Source organism: Mirounga angustirostris, unplaced genomic scaffold (assembly GCF_029215605.1).
Source record: "Mirounga angustirostris isolate CCGP_5_RB_7025 unplaced genomic scaffold, mMirAng1.0.hap1 SCAF_5, whole genome shotgun sequence".
NCBI lineage: Eukaryota > Metazoa > Chordata > Mammalia > Carnivora > Phocidae > Mirounga > Mirounga angustirostris.
In genome coordinates, this window is record NW_026991713.1 from 133,623,300 (window position 1) to 133,640,949 (window position 17,650).

Consider the following 17,650-nt stretch of genomic DNA (forward strand, 5'->3'; position numbering starts at 1 on the left):
TTTCCTTCAGTCTTAGTGATGATAACATGCCAAATTTTCTCAAATACCATAACAACCGAGTTTTCTCGAAGTACTGGTTCTCCAAAAGGAATAACCTGACTTCCTCAGTGGATTTTGTTTCTGGAAGATAATGAGGAATAGCCGCCAGATAGAATCTTCTCTCCTCTAAGAATCAGAATTTTAAAAAATTTCTTCTGTGCTAGTCATTCAAAAAGAAGAATAAATTAACATGGATTTTTTAATACATATTGCTACTTAGAAGGGGTGATATTCATAGTAGCCATAAATAAACTCTTTTATAAGAGGAACTTGAGGGGCACTTGGGTGGCTCAGTCAGTTAAGCATCTGCCTTCGGTTCAGGTCAGGATCCCAAGGTTCTGGGATTGAGCCCCGCGTCAGGCTCCCTGCTCAGTAGGGAGTCTATTTCTCCCTCTCCTGCTGCTCCCCCTGCTTCTGCTCTCTTGCTTGCTCTGTGTCAAATAAATAAAATCTTTAAAAAAAGGAGGAGTTGAATCACTCTACCCCTTACATATTACTGAGCCAGTCCTAGATAGTTTTATAAAAATCCTTTTAATGTTGATGAAATACTGCAGTGAGAAAGAACTTGCATAATCCCCAATTCTGAAGCGGAGGCCACATAAGTATTTGCTAAAGGCACAGCCCAAGGTTCTTGGACCTTCCTTCCTCTGTTCCAATAAAAAGAAGGATGTTACTAATGAGATTCTTTCCTAGTTCCTAAGCCTCGAGATTTGTTAATGTTTACAGTACACTTGAGATCTGAGTAAACATGATTTAGGAGAGTAAGCCACATGACCAGTAGGAAAAGGTTTTTTGTTACCTATTAAAATAAATGCGATGTATTTGGCATATAAAAAATGCCTATATTGCTAAGCATAAATTAGCATGTAATTTTAGAAATTAATGAAATAAAACTCATCCATTAACAATTCCTCATGGGCGGAGCTGGCCGAGAGACACATGACATCATATTTGAATTTTATTATTTCAATAGAAATGAAAGGAAGAAGGGCAAGCCCCTTCTCATCAGAGAACAGACTACAAGTATTCAGAACAGAAAGGATGTATGTTTATTTAAATATATAAAATCGATTTTCTCCTGGAAAAATATTGTAGATATTTTCTCATGGAGAAATAATCTAATCCTTTGGGTTTAAATATCTAGACCTAGAGAGAGATCACACTATTTATCATACTGTTTATTCGGATACTGTACTATCTCGAGACACTTCACAATACAGCTCTGAAAGCAAATTATAAAAAATCATCAAACATCCTGTAGGTCCAACGAGTGAAACATATATTTGTTTGGATATTTGTCTAAAAACTACCAAGAGGGAAATTTAGACTGAACTCCAGGGAATTTTAATCCACAGACCACATTTTCTTAGCCTTTTGCAAGGTAGAATCAGAGGATTACATTTTCTAAGAACCGCTTTTTCAAAAGCTTGAGCACTAATCAGCTAAGTGTGACATAGGCTTGAAATGAGATTTGGTAACAAATAATCAAGGGTGAAGGACAACTTAACATGTATTGACAGTGGACCAGTGCTGTTGCTCTGAATTTGTCAAAGTTGCAGTTTATTATTTATCTGACATGTGTTTATTTGGCTCACACTGTTGCTTTGGCTATCAATCACTGTGTAATGAACTTCCCCCAAAACTTAGTGGCTTAAAACAACATCACTTCATTTGTTTGTGATTCTGTGGATCAGGAATTTAAGCTGGCTCTGTTCTCAGGGCATTACCTGAGGTCTCGCGAGACTGTGGACAGATAGGAAAGGGGATCACTCATGTATGGCTCCTAGCAGGTATGGCTAGAAGACTGGGACCACCCCACTCCCTCTCTTTCTCTGTGTAGCTACCTCGAGCTTCTTTTCAGTTGAGTAGAGCCTAAGAGTGAGTGTTCTGAGTGTGCCAAGGCCAAAGGTGAGATGTCTCAGGGGGCAAACTGAGAATTCACAGAGCATCACTTCTGCCCCATTTGCCTGGTCAATAAGTCAAGGCCAGCCAAGGTCAAGGGCAGGGGCAGTAGGCTGCACTCACCTGGGGTGAGGCCGAGCAGCATTGCAGAAGAGCTGTGGAGGAGGCAATATGGCCATAGCCCTCTTTGGAGACGTGGTCTAACACCAGTCATCAGGCTGTCTGGGAAAACATTTCCTGAAGGGGACCTCATGTAGGTCTTCGGAGCGGGAGCCTCTATGTCGCTCTTCTCATGCACACCACACCCTGCTGACAGAGGAGCTAACACACCATCTGAAGGCAGCTCTCCACTTGACAAGTCCATGGTTACTCCACACCACCCATAGAACGCAATTCACACCCTTGGCACGGCTTGCCAGGCCCTTTCCACCTATCCCCCACCTGCTCCTCCAGCCTCCCCGCTCAGAGTCTTACATGCCCTCTTCTCCAGCGGCCTCTTGGGTAGCAGTGCTCCACATGGGACCATGTGCTGGCATGCCCTGCTTTCCACCAGAATCCCGCCCCCCAACACTAACACATCCCCCGTGTGCCTGGGGTCCTGCAGTGATGGCACTGCCCCCTCCCCAACCCCACTGCCTATGCATGCAGAGCAGGCATCTGTCTCTTGCTCCGGCATCCAGCCCCTGCCTTTAGCAGATAGGCCCCTTCGTGAGCGCTTGGTACCATTTACTGATGTCAGCATCCCAGCGCAATGGCAGAGCTGTGGAGTGCCTGCCAGAGGCTCCAGAGAACCCCAGACAGGAAGACAGTGGGTGTGGTGAGGAGGAAGGTGAGCTGGGTGCTAGAGCCCGAGTGGCAGGTGCAGTACCACCAGACTGCAGATGGAGAATGCGCTAGATAAGAAACAAGCACAGTCAGCAGAACAGAAAATTCGATTCGATGTGGGGAAGAGCAAGGCGTGTCCTGGTTAAGAAAGCACAAAACAGCAGAGGGCCTTACGTCAGACCAGCCCCATGGTAGAGGTGTGTAGAGGTGTGTAAGGAGCAGAGGTGTGTAAGGAGCACCCCTCCAGGGTGCCCCGGACCTGAAACGGGACACCCCGATCCAAGCGCTGTGTGGCTTTCAGCAAGTGACCATCCATCCCGGGAGGGCAGAGGAAAAGCTGAGCAGAGAGAACGGAAGAGCCTGCTTCTGGGAAAGCATGTGGGGACCATCACCCCTAAAGGCGAGATGTCACTTGTGTCCCTTGGGGGAATACCTTCATCCCTGAGCTCACTTGACTGGATCCCGTGAACATGAAACTGATGGTGATGTGCTTGGCTTTGGTGACAAAGAGGACCTGGTGTGACTGGGGAGAGCTGAGGTGACAGCTAAGCCTGACCAAGGGAGACCTACCTTGAAAGAACCCATAGTCTTCTTCTGACTTCTATAGAACAACTATAAAGGAAGTAATCGAGTGAAAATATTTTTCCCTATACCAGCCACGGCTCTGGTCAGCTTATATCCATTAGCTCACCTGGGGTAGGTCCTCTCATTGTCCTCATTTTACAGATGAGGACACAAGTAAAATAGCTTGTTCAAGGTCACAGAGCTCCTAAGTGCCAGAGCTGGAATGTCCTCCCAGGCAGCTTGGTGCTGTAGTCTCTGTTCTTGCCATTTGACTTGGCTAAGCCCGAATTTGGCAACATACTCTCGCTACTGACTCATTTTTTTAAAAAAATGCTGCCTGACAGTGGTATTAATTCTGAGAAGTGAATTTTGAGAGTTCCTCCCTTCTTTATATCCCAATTACTGTTTTGGGCACATTTAAAAATGGCAAATTCTATCATAGGTGGACACACACGTGTACATGTATACGGACAGCTGTAACTTGCAAAGAGCTGTGAGAGGAACAATTGTTTAATTAAACATGAGTGAGAAATGCAGCCAGATTAACATGCTTTGGTAATCACTTTGAAGTCTGAACTTCAGCTTTATGGGATTGTTCTGGAAATTGGAAGAATGATATATTGTTATGCCATGAGATACACTTAAATTGTTTTTAGTATATGCCTGATGTGACTTTGTAATTTGCTTTTTAGTCAGTAAGCTCTCACATCTATGAATCACTAATAAGGTTCACATTAAGTTTTTGATCTTTTTAGGTCTATTATTTATTATTATTATTTGACAAGTTCCTGAAGCATGAGATTCGGAAAAGTTCAGAGATATCTCTATTGAAGAAAACATTACTTTTGTCAGTGTTTTTCAAAGATTAATTTTTAAAATCCCAAGATCTGTACTTTATCATTTTTTGTTGGTTTGCAAAATAAACTTGGAAACACAATAGATGCTTCATAGTTGAGCAAATGGACAATTTTCAGAGGTGGAGCAATTCATTGAATATAAATAATAGCCCTGAAAATATATAAATAGGAAACTTATAATAACCACCAAGGCAGGGACATCATGATTCATGATCTCAGAGACAGAAACAAAGGATCTACATTTTGTATGGCTTCTGTTTTAACTTTATCCCTCTGTCCGTTGGGGACCCCTGATGTGCCCGCTTGCACCCAAGACTCTTAAAGGACTTATGGATTCAGCCACAGAGGAAGGGAAGAAGCTGTGAACAGAACAGAGGGTTTTTTTTTTTTTTCTTGAAGTGGACTTCCCAGCAAATCCAAGGGTGACCACCTTTGGAATGCCACTTCCTCCTTGATCTCAAAATACCTCCCATCACACTGCCAGAAAGTTCTCACTTCACTTTATTCCAGTACCTGAAATTCTGCCAACTAGAAGTTAAAGGAACCCAGGTCCTCTTAGAAATGCCTGTCCTGACGAGGCTTCCCTCCCACGTTAGAGGGACTTACCCGGTAACTTAGAGAGGATGGAAGTCTTCATGAGAAGGAAGGCTGGAATTTATTCAGTCAACAGATAAGAATTGATCAAGCACATAACTGATTATTGGTCAGTGACTGATCTCGGTGTTGGGAGTACAGGGGAGAAGAGGGGGCCAAGATCCTGGCCTGCATGAAGCCTACATTCTTTTGGAGGAGAAAGGCAATGAAAAAAAAGGTAAACAGTACATAAATGAGATAATTTAGATTATGACAGTGCTGTGAAATAATAGGAAAAAAGTAAAGGTCTAAACAGACAACTTTCTGGAATGTGGCCTGCTCTTAGAGTTACTAAATGCTTTGTTTTTATGGACAATGAGAGAGAGGAAAAATATCTGATAGGTACTCACTGCCACAAAATTAGGGTTTAAAAAAAAGGGTGCAGACAAGTCATGAGATGACGTAGAAAAGGCATATTCTGTCCTTCCCTGGTCCCAAATAATGTATAATTCTCATCTTCTGTGTTCTTCCTGGGACCATGGGCTCCTTCTCCATCGCTGTGTTCCTTTGTTGGTACAGGTCTGGGATGCAGTAGGTGGTCAATAAATATTTGTTACTCTCTCTATAGATAGATGATAGATAGATAGATAGATAGATAGATAGATATAGATATATATGTAGAATTTGACTCTTAGGATTCCTGTTGGTAATGAGGAACTAAGGAGCAACACTTTTTCTTAAAAAAAAAAAAAAAATCTTTGTACTGCCTGTTGCTACAATTTCAGCAGGTAAGCACGTGAGCAGAAGGAAACTAAAAGTTTGCCTGCCTAATTAATTCCCACTTGTGCAGCTCCGGCCCCAAAGCTTTCACTTCCTGTCCTCTTTGTAACTTCCACATATGCCACATCTGAAGCGACACGCCTTGCTCTTCTTGAGAATGTATTCGGTACTCTAAATATTTCCCATACTCTGGGAAGAGAATGGTCATCCTCAATTTTTAAATAGGGTCTTTTATTGCCCCTTTTTCTTAAATCCTAAGGATAAAAACCATCTCTTAGGATCTTCCCCAAGTCTTAATAATACTGAGATAAAAATAGTAAAATATGGAATTTTAGCATGTACAAATATGAGTTATTCTTCCCAGACCCCTCATGTTAAAGGCTAGGAGAGTGGGGGTCGGCGGAGCCAAGGAGAACATTCAAGGTGTTACAGCTGGTTGGTGGTAGGATCAAGATTATACTGAAGGCTTCGTGACTCACACTATTTAACTCTGGCTCTAAAACAACCTTCACAAATACCAGTGATCTCCCATGCCAACTGAAAAAAATCAACTTCAACCTAAGAATCTTACTTCTCCTTCTGTATCAAGGTGACCATATCTTCACAAGTGAAAGGGACGTGATCCAGTAGATGACACTAGTCCAGCAAGCAGGGACCTCACTAAGAACATTATGCTCCATGGATTCAGTCTACTGCTTCCAAAGCAATTTCCCAGACCTTCGTACTACACCCATGATGCTTACTTGCTGAACCATCAGCTTTAACTTCTTTACCCCGTGTCTTTTATCTCAGTTTTCTGGTTGTATTTTATCTAAGTCATCTTTACTTTAGTTGAGCTAAAGCTGTGGTTTTGCAAATTAAATCAGTTGTGGGTTTATGCATATATCTCCTCCATGTTTTTACTAAGCCTTTTCTTAAAAAAAAAAATTAGCGTTCTGTGTCTGTTTTCATCTTTTTAGTTGTGTGAGGGGAGATTTGTTTTGCTTAAGGTTTTCTAAAAACAAATTCAGAACTATTTAGAAGAACACATCTAAAGAAACCAAAACACTTTTTAAAACTATAATTTTAGCCATAGTTGAATTCTCTTAAAGTTTTGATGTTTGATTGTAATGAAGAGATCTTGTGGCTTTGGGGCCTGGACTTCATGCTTTCAGGGGAGAAGCTGCTCCATGTTTTTCAACATGGAGGAGATTTTGAAAGGCATCTCTTATAGCTACTGTGGAAGAGGAATAGGCAGCATGCAAAGGTGAGAGGGTTGGTATTAATTAGGAATCTATTGTAGTAATTTAGAGAAAATATCTGAAATTCTCAAACTAAAATACTGACAAGTAAGGATCAAGTACAAAAAAAAATAACCAGACAAAATTCACAGGACTTATTACATAGTGGGATGGGAAGGATGAAAGTGAAGGAGTACTTATAGTCCAACATGTGTAGCTTGACAACTCAATAAATGGTAATTGCCTTGACCAAGACAGAGGAGAGAGGAGAGGCATGGGCAGTGGGGAAATGGTAGAATTCGTATTTATTTTGGTTGTGCATGAAAAGGTGGTGGAACATCACTTGGAGTGGTCCAATACATAGCTGAAAACACAGTATACATCAAGAAAATCATACTTTTTGAAGTTATCACTAAGTAGAAGACCACTGAAGCCATCAATGTGGATGAGACTGGCTGGGAAAAAAGTCAAATCCAAACATGGATGTTTTCCATAATACTTAGGCAAAGCAAACTGAACCAACAGAGTAGACTAAGAGTGAACAAGGGATGGAAGGAAGGAAGCAGGAGGGAAGCAGGAGACCGGCGGTGTAACATGTGGTAGCGAGGAGGAAGACAAAGAATGAGCCCATGATCTGGAGGCTGGCATCATCCCTGCCTTTGAGAGAGCTGGATTGGCAGGGTGGCGGGTGGCGGAAGCCAAATGGCAGAAAGTGGAGAAGCCAAGGGAAGGTGAGGAAATGAAAATGGTCTGCGAAGCTTGTTGGTGAAGGAAAAGGTCAGAGCCCATATCTGCAGGAGAAGCAACGTCAGAAGTTGTCAGGGGATGGGAAGCGTGAGCATGTTTGCAGATGTGGGTGGGACAGAGGCTGAAATCACAAGAATGACAAGGGGTAAAGGGAAAGAATAGTTCCAGGGATGTGGCTAGGGGCAGGATCATACTTGGGACACTCCGGAGGGAAGAGGTGGAGATAAAGATAGGTTGAACCAGAGGGACGGAAGCTGAGCAAATCTGTGCCTTGTGGCTTCCATTTTCTCATCAAAATGGACTAGCCCATCTGCCAAGGATGGAGAAGACAGAATTATGTTTTTGGAGATGCAAGGAGAACACGCATGGAACAGCCAGTTTAGGAAATGGGAAAGGAAGCGGCCCGGGAATGAGATAAAGAGTAAAGATTGTTGGCAAATTCAGTAATAAATGAAATGCTTTATAAATGCTAAATAAGATATTATTTGTTGCTTTCTTATAGTAAAAATACACATAGCATAAAATTTACCTTTTTAACTATTTTTAAGCATACAATACAGTGGTATTAGTTAGATTCACCACTGCTGTGATCAATTTCCAGAACTTTCTCATCATCCCAAACAGAAACTCAGGACCCACTAAGCAATAACTCCCCATTACTAGCTCCCCCTAACCCCTGGAAACCACCATTCCACTCTCTGTCTCTATGGATTTACCTGTTCTAGAGACCTCATATTTGTTGCTTTTAAAGAATGATGTATAAAGAAAAAAGAATAACCAGAAGGCAATAATTCTTGCTATAATGTTTGTAGATGAAGAGGTCATTCTTAAACCATCCCCTCTTCTTTTCAATCCACCCTATAGTATCCACTTACGAAACATAACTATAATGTTATAAACTTGGTATAATGCATTACCCTTAAAGAAATCCAAATTTACTTTGAGACCCCTTAAATTCTCCTTTGATGTCTGTTTACAATATCCATACGCAACAGTGGGTGTCTTTTCCCCTCATCCAAATGATAGCACAGAATTGCAGTTTGGTAAATATTTTTCTGTTTAGCAGTCTGTTTCAGAGGATTGCTTTCTTCATCTGAATCTCTGTTGTCTGAAATAGAAGTTCCTAAAAATAGCTTGTATATGTATCACTTAGAGAGATGAGAGATTCTACTACTAAGATATGCAAACAGATAACCCCTCCACTTTAATGTCAGTTATAGGTTATGCGAACAGATCCTTACTGTCCAAGAGGAGATTCGGATGAGTCCTTAGAGCATTAAACTCCATTATTTTTCATGGAAATCACTCTTGATAGGACACTTATTGGAAGAAATGTCTGATACTGCAAGCAACTTCCACTTTCATTTTCTGTGACGAACCCCAGAAAGAGTTGACAAAATTCCCGCAGTGGAGGTGAGTGATAGGTGCCTCTTCCTACAGCCGTACCCAGGGGGTGAGGCCTCGCCAGGTGCCTTCTAAATTTAGGGTTCCACATAGAAACCTCAAGAGCCAGGGGTGCCTGGGTGACTCAGTCGGGTAAGCATGTGACTCTTGGTCACAAACTCGGGTTTTGATCTCAGGATCATGAGTTCAAAACTAGCATTGGGCTTCATGCTGGGCATGGAGGCTACTAGAAAAGAGAAAAAGAGAAGAGAAGAGAAGAGGAGAGAAGAGAAGAGAAGAGAAGAGAAGAGAAGAGAAGAGAAGAGAAGAGAAGAGAGAAAGAAATGTCAACAGCCATTGCACTTCCCCGAGCCCCGAAGCAGTGATTCTCAAAGTGTGGTCCTGAGAACGCTGGAGATCCTCAAGACTTTTTCAGGGAATTCTCATCTCAAAACTGATTTTATAGAACTACTAAGGTCTTTTTACCTTTTCCTTTTCATTCTGTCCAGTGCAGTTTTCCAGAGGCTGCATATTGTAATAGCAACAGACTAGATGTACAAGTAGATACAAAAAGCCTGCCATCTTCTATGAAGTGAGATATTAAAAAGATTTGCAGAAACGGGGCGCCTGGGTGGCTCAGCCGGTTAAGCGTCTGCCTTCGGCTCAGGTCCTGATCTCGGGGTCCTGGATCGAGCCCCGCGTTGGGCTCCCTGCTCAGCGGGGAGCCTGCTTCTCCCTCTCCCTCTGCCCCTCCCTGGCTTGGGCTCTCTGTCTTTCTCACTCTCTCACTCTCTCTCCCAAATGAATAAATAAAATCTTTAAAAAATTTTTAAAGAAAGATTTGTAAAAACGTAAGAGAGCACCACATGTCTCATTTGTTGGCTTTAAAAATATTATTTATCATAAAATAGGCTTATGTTAAGATATTGTATATAATGGAATTTTATTGTTATTTTTAGTTAGTAAATAATTGTTTTTAAATTTTCTCAGTGTTATTTTCTGATACAGCAAATAACTTAGATTTAATCCATGTAAACCAAAACTCTTCAGCATCCTCAATAATTTTCAAGAAGGTAAAGGAATCCTAAGACCAAAAAGTTTGAAAACCACTGCTATAAAGTAAGGAAAGTGAATAAATTGAGACTATATGTATCAACAAGAATGAATCTTACAAACCCAATAAATGGAGTTGTAGAATATAAACAATTTATGCTCAGTTTTAAAGCCAGTAAAATATGCTATATAGAGAATAGATACATAGATATACACTACATGTATCCAAAAAATGGTGAAAATAGTAACTCCAAAGTCTGGATAGTAATTCTCTTGGTAGGTAGTGGTAGTATGAAAGAGAATGCAGTCAGTGGGAGGACATTGGAAAGCTGAAATAGTTTGGTTAGGTTTTCCTTTTTTAGGTTGAATTGTAGGTATGAGGTGTTCCTTAAGTTATTTTTTTGTTCGTTTGTTTTTGTATGCCTGGAAAGTTTTATAATACGATATAAAAAGTAATAGCCAGGGGTGCCTGGGTGGTTAAGCATCTGCCTTCGGCTCAGGTCAGGATCCCAGATCATGATCCATGATCCTGGGATGGAGCTCTGCATCATGCTCCCTGCTCAGTGGAGAGTCTGCTTCTCCCTCTCCTTCTGCCCATCCCCCTCCGTTCATGCTCTCGCTTGCTCTCTCTCTGTCTCTCAAATAATAAATAAAATCTTAAAGACCAATAGCCATATACAACCCAACAATAACAAAAAGCAGGGGTGCCTGGGCAGCTCAGTCGGTTAAGGATCTGCTTTCAGCTCAGGTCACAATCCCAGGGTCCTGAGATCAAGCCCGGAGTTGGGCTCCCTGCTCGGCAGGGAGCTTGCTTCTCCCTCTGCCCCTCCTCCGGCTTGTGCTCGCTCTCTCTCTCAAATGAGTAAAGAAAATCTTAAAACAAACAAAAACAAAAAGCAAAAGCCCAATTAAAAAATAGGCAAAGGACTTGAACAGACATTTCTCCAAAGATATTATACAAATGGCCAAGAAGCATATAAGAAGATGCTCAACATCACTAACCATTAGAAAAATGTAAATTAAGATCACAGTGAGCTATTACCTCACATGTATTAGATGACTACTCTCAAAAACACAAAATAACAAGTTTCAGTGAGGATGCAGAGAAATTGGAGCCCTTGTCCAATAGGGAATGTAAAATGGTACACCTGCTATGGAAAACAATATGACAATGACTCAAAAAATTAAAAATAGAATTGTAGTATGATCCAACAGTCCCACTTGTGGGCATACAGCCAAAAGAATTGACAGCAGTAACTCAAAGGGATATTTTCACACCTCTGTTCATAGCAGCATTATTCACGATAGCCAGTACATGGAAACAACCCAAATAACCATTGCTGGATGAATGGATAAACAAAATGTGGTACATACATACAATGGAATATTACTTGGTCTTAAAAAGGAGGAAAATTCTGACATGTTCTAAACATGGATGAACCTTGAGGACATTATCTAAGGGAAATACGCCAGTTACGAGACAGACAAATAAATGCTGGTTGATTCCACTTACGTGAGGTGTCAAACGTAAGTCAGAGTCATAGAAACAGAAAGTAGAATGGTGGTCCCCAGGGGCTGTGGGGAGGCAAAATGGGCAATTGTTGTTTCATGGGTACAGAGTTTCAGTTCTGCATGATGAAAAGTTCTGGAGATCTGTTGTACAACAATGTGAATATACTTAACATCATTGAACTGTACGCTTAAAAATGGTTAAGATGGTACCTTTTATGTTATGTTTTTCACCACAATAAATTGAGTTATAACAAGACTTTGTCTGACCTAGGAATTCTCGGTAACTCTAGTTACTGTTAAAAGTAGTAAATTAACTAAATCTGAATTATCTAATTATATTTCTTGCTCAGACTCCCTGCTTCTAGTCTTTTACTTTGGTTCATATTGACCATTCTGCCCTTCCAGAATACCCTCTATTTCCTCTCACCTACCTATATCCTACCTGAAGGAGTTCTGATGTATCCCTCCGGAGGATGCCCAACTAAGTTCTGCATTCTCCTTGGTAGAATCAGGAACCGTTCTAAGTCGTTCCATCTCTACTGCCTCGAGGACTCAGTACACTTATTTCGTATACAACCTATTATCCATTACTCATCTCATCCATGTATTGTTTCTTAGTTTTTCAGAGGTATTTGATCACCCCAACTAGAATTTAAGCCCTGGAAGACAGGTACAAATAACATTATTGTTGTTTAAGTTTGCCTGTCACTGAGATTTGCATATACCTAGCACACAATAAGACTGGTGAATGAATGAATAATTGGATAAAGGGACAGATTATCAGTGGGATTTTAAAGATGTAGCTGAGCTGGATGTAGTAAAAATTAAGTATAATATCTTCTCAGACCTACTACAGTTCTGGTTTCCCTATGCTTTACTTATGTTTCTTGCACCAAACACCAGATTTCCTCTCAACAGCCCCACCTTGCTCTATCCAAAGAGGCACTTCTACCCCAAGCCTGGATGGAGAGTGGGTAAGGTTGTTTTTACTCCCCTACCCTGCTCCCCCTGCCACCCCATTTTTATGGCCCTTTTTGTTTTAAGGGGCTTACTATTAATTGGCACACAAAAGCAGATAGCAGGTAGCAAAAATAATAAATATCAGGGCTTGTACAACATTGTAAGACTAATGCCTGGTATTTGATGTTCGGTATCTCTCATCTCAGTTCCTTACTATTCTACTTAGAAGCTGTGACAATTTAACCCTTTTTAAAATTGTGGTAAAATATAGCATAAAATTTACCATTTTAAAGTGTACAGTTCAGTGGGATTAAGTATGTTCACATTGTTGTGCAACCCACAGCCACCATCCATCTCCAGAAGTTTTTAACTTCCCAAAGTTTCTGTTCCCACTAAACACTAACTCCTACTCCCTCCCGCCCCCAGTGTCTGGTAGCCTCTATTTTACTTTCTGTCCCTATGAATTTGGCTGTTCTACGTACTCATATAAGTGGAATCATAATATTTGTCCTTTGTGTCTCGCTTATCTCATGATAATATCCTCAAGGTTCATCCACATTGTAGCAGGCATTAGAATTTTGTTCGTTTTGAGGGCTGAAGAATATTCTACTTTAAACTTTTTGGACTTCAGTTGCCCCCTCTGTAAAATGGGATCAGTAGCCCATTCTTCAAAGTCTGCTGTGAGGACTTAACAAGACCATGAACAATGGTGGACAGTGCCCAGCACAGTGTTTTGACTTAGGATACTGGTTTAGTTTCCTTCTTTCCCTTTCTAATTTATAAATTTCATGTGGACCAGGTGCAAAAAATATGCCTTTCTCATTTCCCTAGTTCCTATGTCACACAATAGGGAGTGCACAATAATGATCATGTGTAACTGAATTGGAGAATCCCCTGATTTAGTAAATTAGAGATCCTCTGCCAGGGTCCAAGTATTATAAAAGTGATTGTTTCACACCTTTCTGCTCCTCCTCCTCACCCCACCTATAAATCAATATCGGAGAGATAATAATAGCAGACCTCCGTCACTCAGGAAGACAAAGTTGATGTGATACACCATGGGATTCAGATCTCTAATAGCTTAGGTAAGAAAGAATGTTTGAACAGTTATCTCATAAATTCAGATGGTGAGGACAGGCTGAGAGAATCAAGCCAAAAGTTTTCAGTTATCTTAATTTGTTTGTGTTTTGGCCTAAGTAAATTAGAGTTAATCACCGTGGAGTTAATTATAGCATCACTCCTTACTAGTATGCTCTGTGGTCTTTCCATTAGAATGACAAATGGAACTTATGTTGACAGGATAGCTGGGTCACTAAAGAGGTAAATCAGATGAAGAACCTTGAGTGATCTTGATTCTGGTAGAAATACGAAGCTTTCCAGGAACTTTCCAGAATGGATATGAAGTGGCGAGAATTAAACCAAAAACTGACTCTGTGACAAGCAGTTTAACTTCTTTCAGATTGATTTTTCCCATTGGTAAAGCTACTGTGAAAGAATTTACTTCACATTCTCTTTTGATTCTTAAAACATGGTTTACCCCAAACCTCTCTTTCTAGAGCTCCCTCAAAATATTGACTTAGTACAGAAATATTTTGCCTTGAGAATTTCTTTTTTCTTCAGTATGAATGAATGACTCCACCTCCAATTCATAGTAGGGGTATATGCTCAGGGAGAAAAGCCAAGTTTTTTGAAATCCTATATTTAGTTAAATGAATCTTACCTATCTAGACTGAGATAGCAGTAAGTGTGTAAGTTTAGAAATCAATGTCAAGTCTGTTTTATTTTGTCTTAAGAAAAAATAGACTGGTAAAGTTTTAGGCACCTAAAATAATATAGCTTTCCAATTTGTTGAAAGTAAATGCATCATCTCTGTTAAAGAGTAAGCTTCTGAATGTTTTAGAAATAATACACTACATATCTCAGGAAGTCCAACCCCTTAACGGATGGAAAATGAAGGAATACTTTATTTGTGCTACAGGCATACCTTGGAGATATTATGGGTTTGGCTCCAGACTACCCGTAAATATCATAATAAAGCAAATATCACAGTAAGGGAAGTCAAATGAAGGTTTCAGTTTCTAAGTGGATATAAAACATGTTTACACTGTATGGTGGTCTATTAAGTGTGCAATAGCATGATGTCTAAAAAAATCAATGTACATACTTAATTTAAAAACACTTGATTGCTAAAAAATGCTAACCATCATTTGAGCTTTCAGTGAGTCATAACCTTTGCTGGTGGGGGGTCTTGCCCCAATGTTGATGGCTGCTGACTGATCAGGGTGGTGGCTGCTGAAGGTGGGGTGGTTGCAGCAATTCCTTAAAATAGCCCAACAGTGAAGTTTGCCACATGGGTGGACTCTTCTTTTCATGAGTGATTTCTCTGTAGCATGTGATGCTGTTTGGTAGCATTTTATCCACTGTAGAACTCCTTTGGAAAAGTGGAGTCCTTCCTCTCCAACCTTGCTGCTGCCTTGTCAAGTTTATGTAATACCCTAAATCTTTTGTCATCATTTCAACACTCTTCCCAGCATCTTCATCAGGAGTGGACTCCATCTCAAGAACTCACTTTCTTTGCTCATCCATGAGAAGCGCCTCCTCATCCATTCAAGTTTGATCATGAGATCACGGCAGTTCAGCCCCATCCTCAGGTTCCACTTCTAATTCTGGTTCTCTGGCTGTTTCCACCCATCTGCAGTGTGCCGTTGCATTAGCCCCTAAGAAGAGAGTCAGCCCGTCCCTTGAATCTTTGAAGCCATGCATTGACTTCTCCTCTCCAGCTATGAAAGTTGTAGATGGCATCTTCTTCCAATACAAGGCTGGGTCATCTCCATTGGCAATCTGTTTAGTGTAGCCACCTTCATTAATTATCTCAGGCAGATCTCCTGGATAACTTCCTGCTTCACCTTGCACTTTTATGTTATGGAGACGGCTTCTTTCCTTAAACTTCATGAACTACCCTCTGCTAGTTTCACACTTTTCTTCTGCAGATTCCTTCCCTCTCTCAGCCTTCACAGAATTAAAAAGAGCTAGGGCTTTGCTCTGGATGAGGCTTTGGCTTAAGGGAATGTTGTGGCTGGTTAGATCTTCTCTCTGACCACTAAAACTTTCTCCATAGCAGCAGTAAGGCTGTTTTGCTTTCTTAGCATTCATGTTTGCTGGAGTAACACTTCTCATTTCCTTCAAGAATTTTTCCTTTGCATTCACAACGTGGCTGTCACAAGAGGCCTAGCTCACTAAGTTTAATCATGTCTAGCTTTTGATTTAAAGAGAGAAATGTGTGACTCTTCTTTTCACTTAAAACACTTTAATGTCATTGTAGGGTTATTAACTGGCTGAATTTCAATATTGTTGTGTCTCAGGGAATAGGGACGAGAGAGATGGGGGAACTGCCAGTTGGTGGAGCAGTCAGAACACACATTTATTGATTAAATTCACCATCTTATGTGGGTGTGGTTCATGGTGCCCCAAAACAATTACAAGAGTAACACCAAAGATCACCGATCACACATCGCCATAACAAAAATAACAATAATGAAGAAGTCTGAAATATTGCAAGGATTACCGAGATGTGACACAGAGACATGAAGTGAGTGAAAGCTGTTGGGAAATGTTCTGATAGACTTGGTTGAAGCAGGATTGCAGAAGAAATGCAGTATCCGCAAAGTGCAATAAGGCAAAGTTTAATAAAATGAGGTATACCTCTGTACTAAAACTGGAGACCAAAATACTGTGTAGATCTTACAGAGTTGGGGTTTGTCTAAAAATAAGGAAAGGGTAAAATATAATATTGTACAAACAAATATCCTATCTTGCCTTTCCTTCCCAGGATCCCATACTTAATGGTCACACAGGACCTCCCAAAGGATAGAGTATCTTAGCAATTAAGCAGTGGTTGCTTTGGAGACAAATACAGCAGTGCTAGATCCCTGGTCATGGGCAGGGCAGGTGGGGATGCAGAAGGGGTTCAGATCTCTAGATCCACCCTGCACACAACGATAAAATAAAAATTAACATGGCACTCGTATTTTTGTTGTTTTGCCTTTCTCCCCAAATATATATTGTAAGTCTTTTGTATTACAGACACATTGTAAGAAAACAAAGTGTGAATTAATAAGTTAATTAAATCAAAATAAACAGTTCACTTGTTTTAATTCTAGTTTATCAATTTGGGGGCAGGTAAAGTAATTTAAATAGTTAAAAACAGGTTGTCGGGACCATTCACCTTTAAAAATAGAAACTGGCTGGCCCTGGTATAGTGGAGTGGGCCTTACAGGCTAAATCATGGCTCTTCTCCTTTTCAGCAATAAATCCTCACATGAGACGTTTAACCTCTGTGCCCAGTTTCTTCATCTGCGAAGTAGGGATGATGATTTCTACTTTGCAGAGCTGCTTTGGGTATTTTTTTTAGAGGAGTGTAAAGCACACAGTAGGTGCTCAATCAATGGTAGCCAATCATCTTATTTCTAACCTGCATTTCCATTGTAAATATCTATAACTTACGCACTTAAACATATCCATGTAAAACTCAAAATAGTCTTAGCGCTTAGCAAGCATTCACCAAAATATGTTCTCCAGAGATAACGCTCAGTCTATTACTTCCTTGTGAAATTTGACACATATTCCAAATTAATCAGGGATGCGGGGTAGGCTGAATTCATGAGGTTTTCTGTTTATTGTAGTAAGTGATAGTTTTACTTAACTGAGGGAAGAATGGTAACTTGCCTTGAAGCTCTATGCAAACCATCTGAAAAAACACGTAACCTTCTTAATATGGGTCTAGAGATGACTTCTCCTTTTCCCATAATGGGGAGGGTTGACATGCTGGTTCCCAGCGTGAGTCCAACAGGATCACTGTCATCTCAGCCAGGAAGGATGCACTTGAGGAGTGAATGCCAGGAGGGGCATGGGTGGAAACAGTATGGCCAGCGCCCAGATTTCCCCACGCGGGTCCTCATTCCAGCACCAGTGTGGGTTTCCCTGAAGAATAGCCCCACCGGGCACAGAACAGCCTTGTCAGAAACTGTGCTCTGTTGGAGTGGGTGTCTGTCATCTTCAATGACAGTGTCTTAAGCATCTGGAGGTGTATGTTTGCTTTTCTTATGTAACCACAAAATAGTGGTTGGTTTCTCTCTAATAGATAAGGGTGACAGAAGTTGCTGCTGGCTTGAAAATGATGTATGAATTCTAATTCTGAGAATGAACTAGTGAGTTTAGTCAGACAGACCTAGTTCT

At 40.8% G+C, this 17,650-nt stretch overlaps 1 protein-coding gene across 2 annotated transcripts in view; it reads left to right on the plus strand.

Moving 5' to 3' along the window:
• PRKCQ (protein kinase C theta) overlaps window positions 1–17,650 on the plus strand; it is a 192,529-nt gene that overhangs the window by 11,065 nt on the left and 163,814 nt on the right. The window lies entirely within an intron of this gene.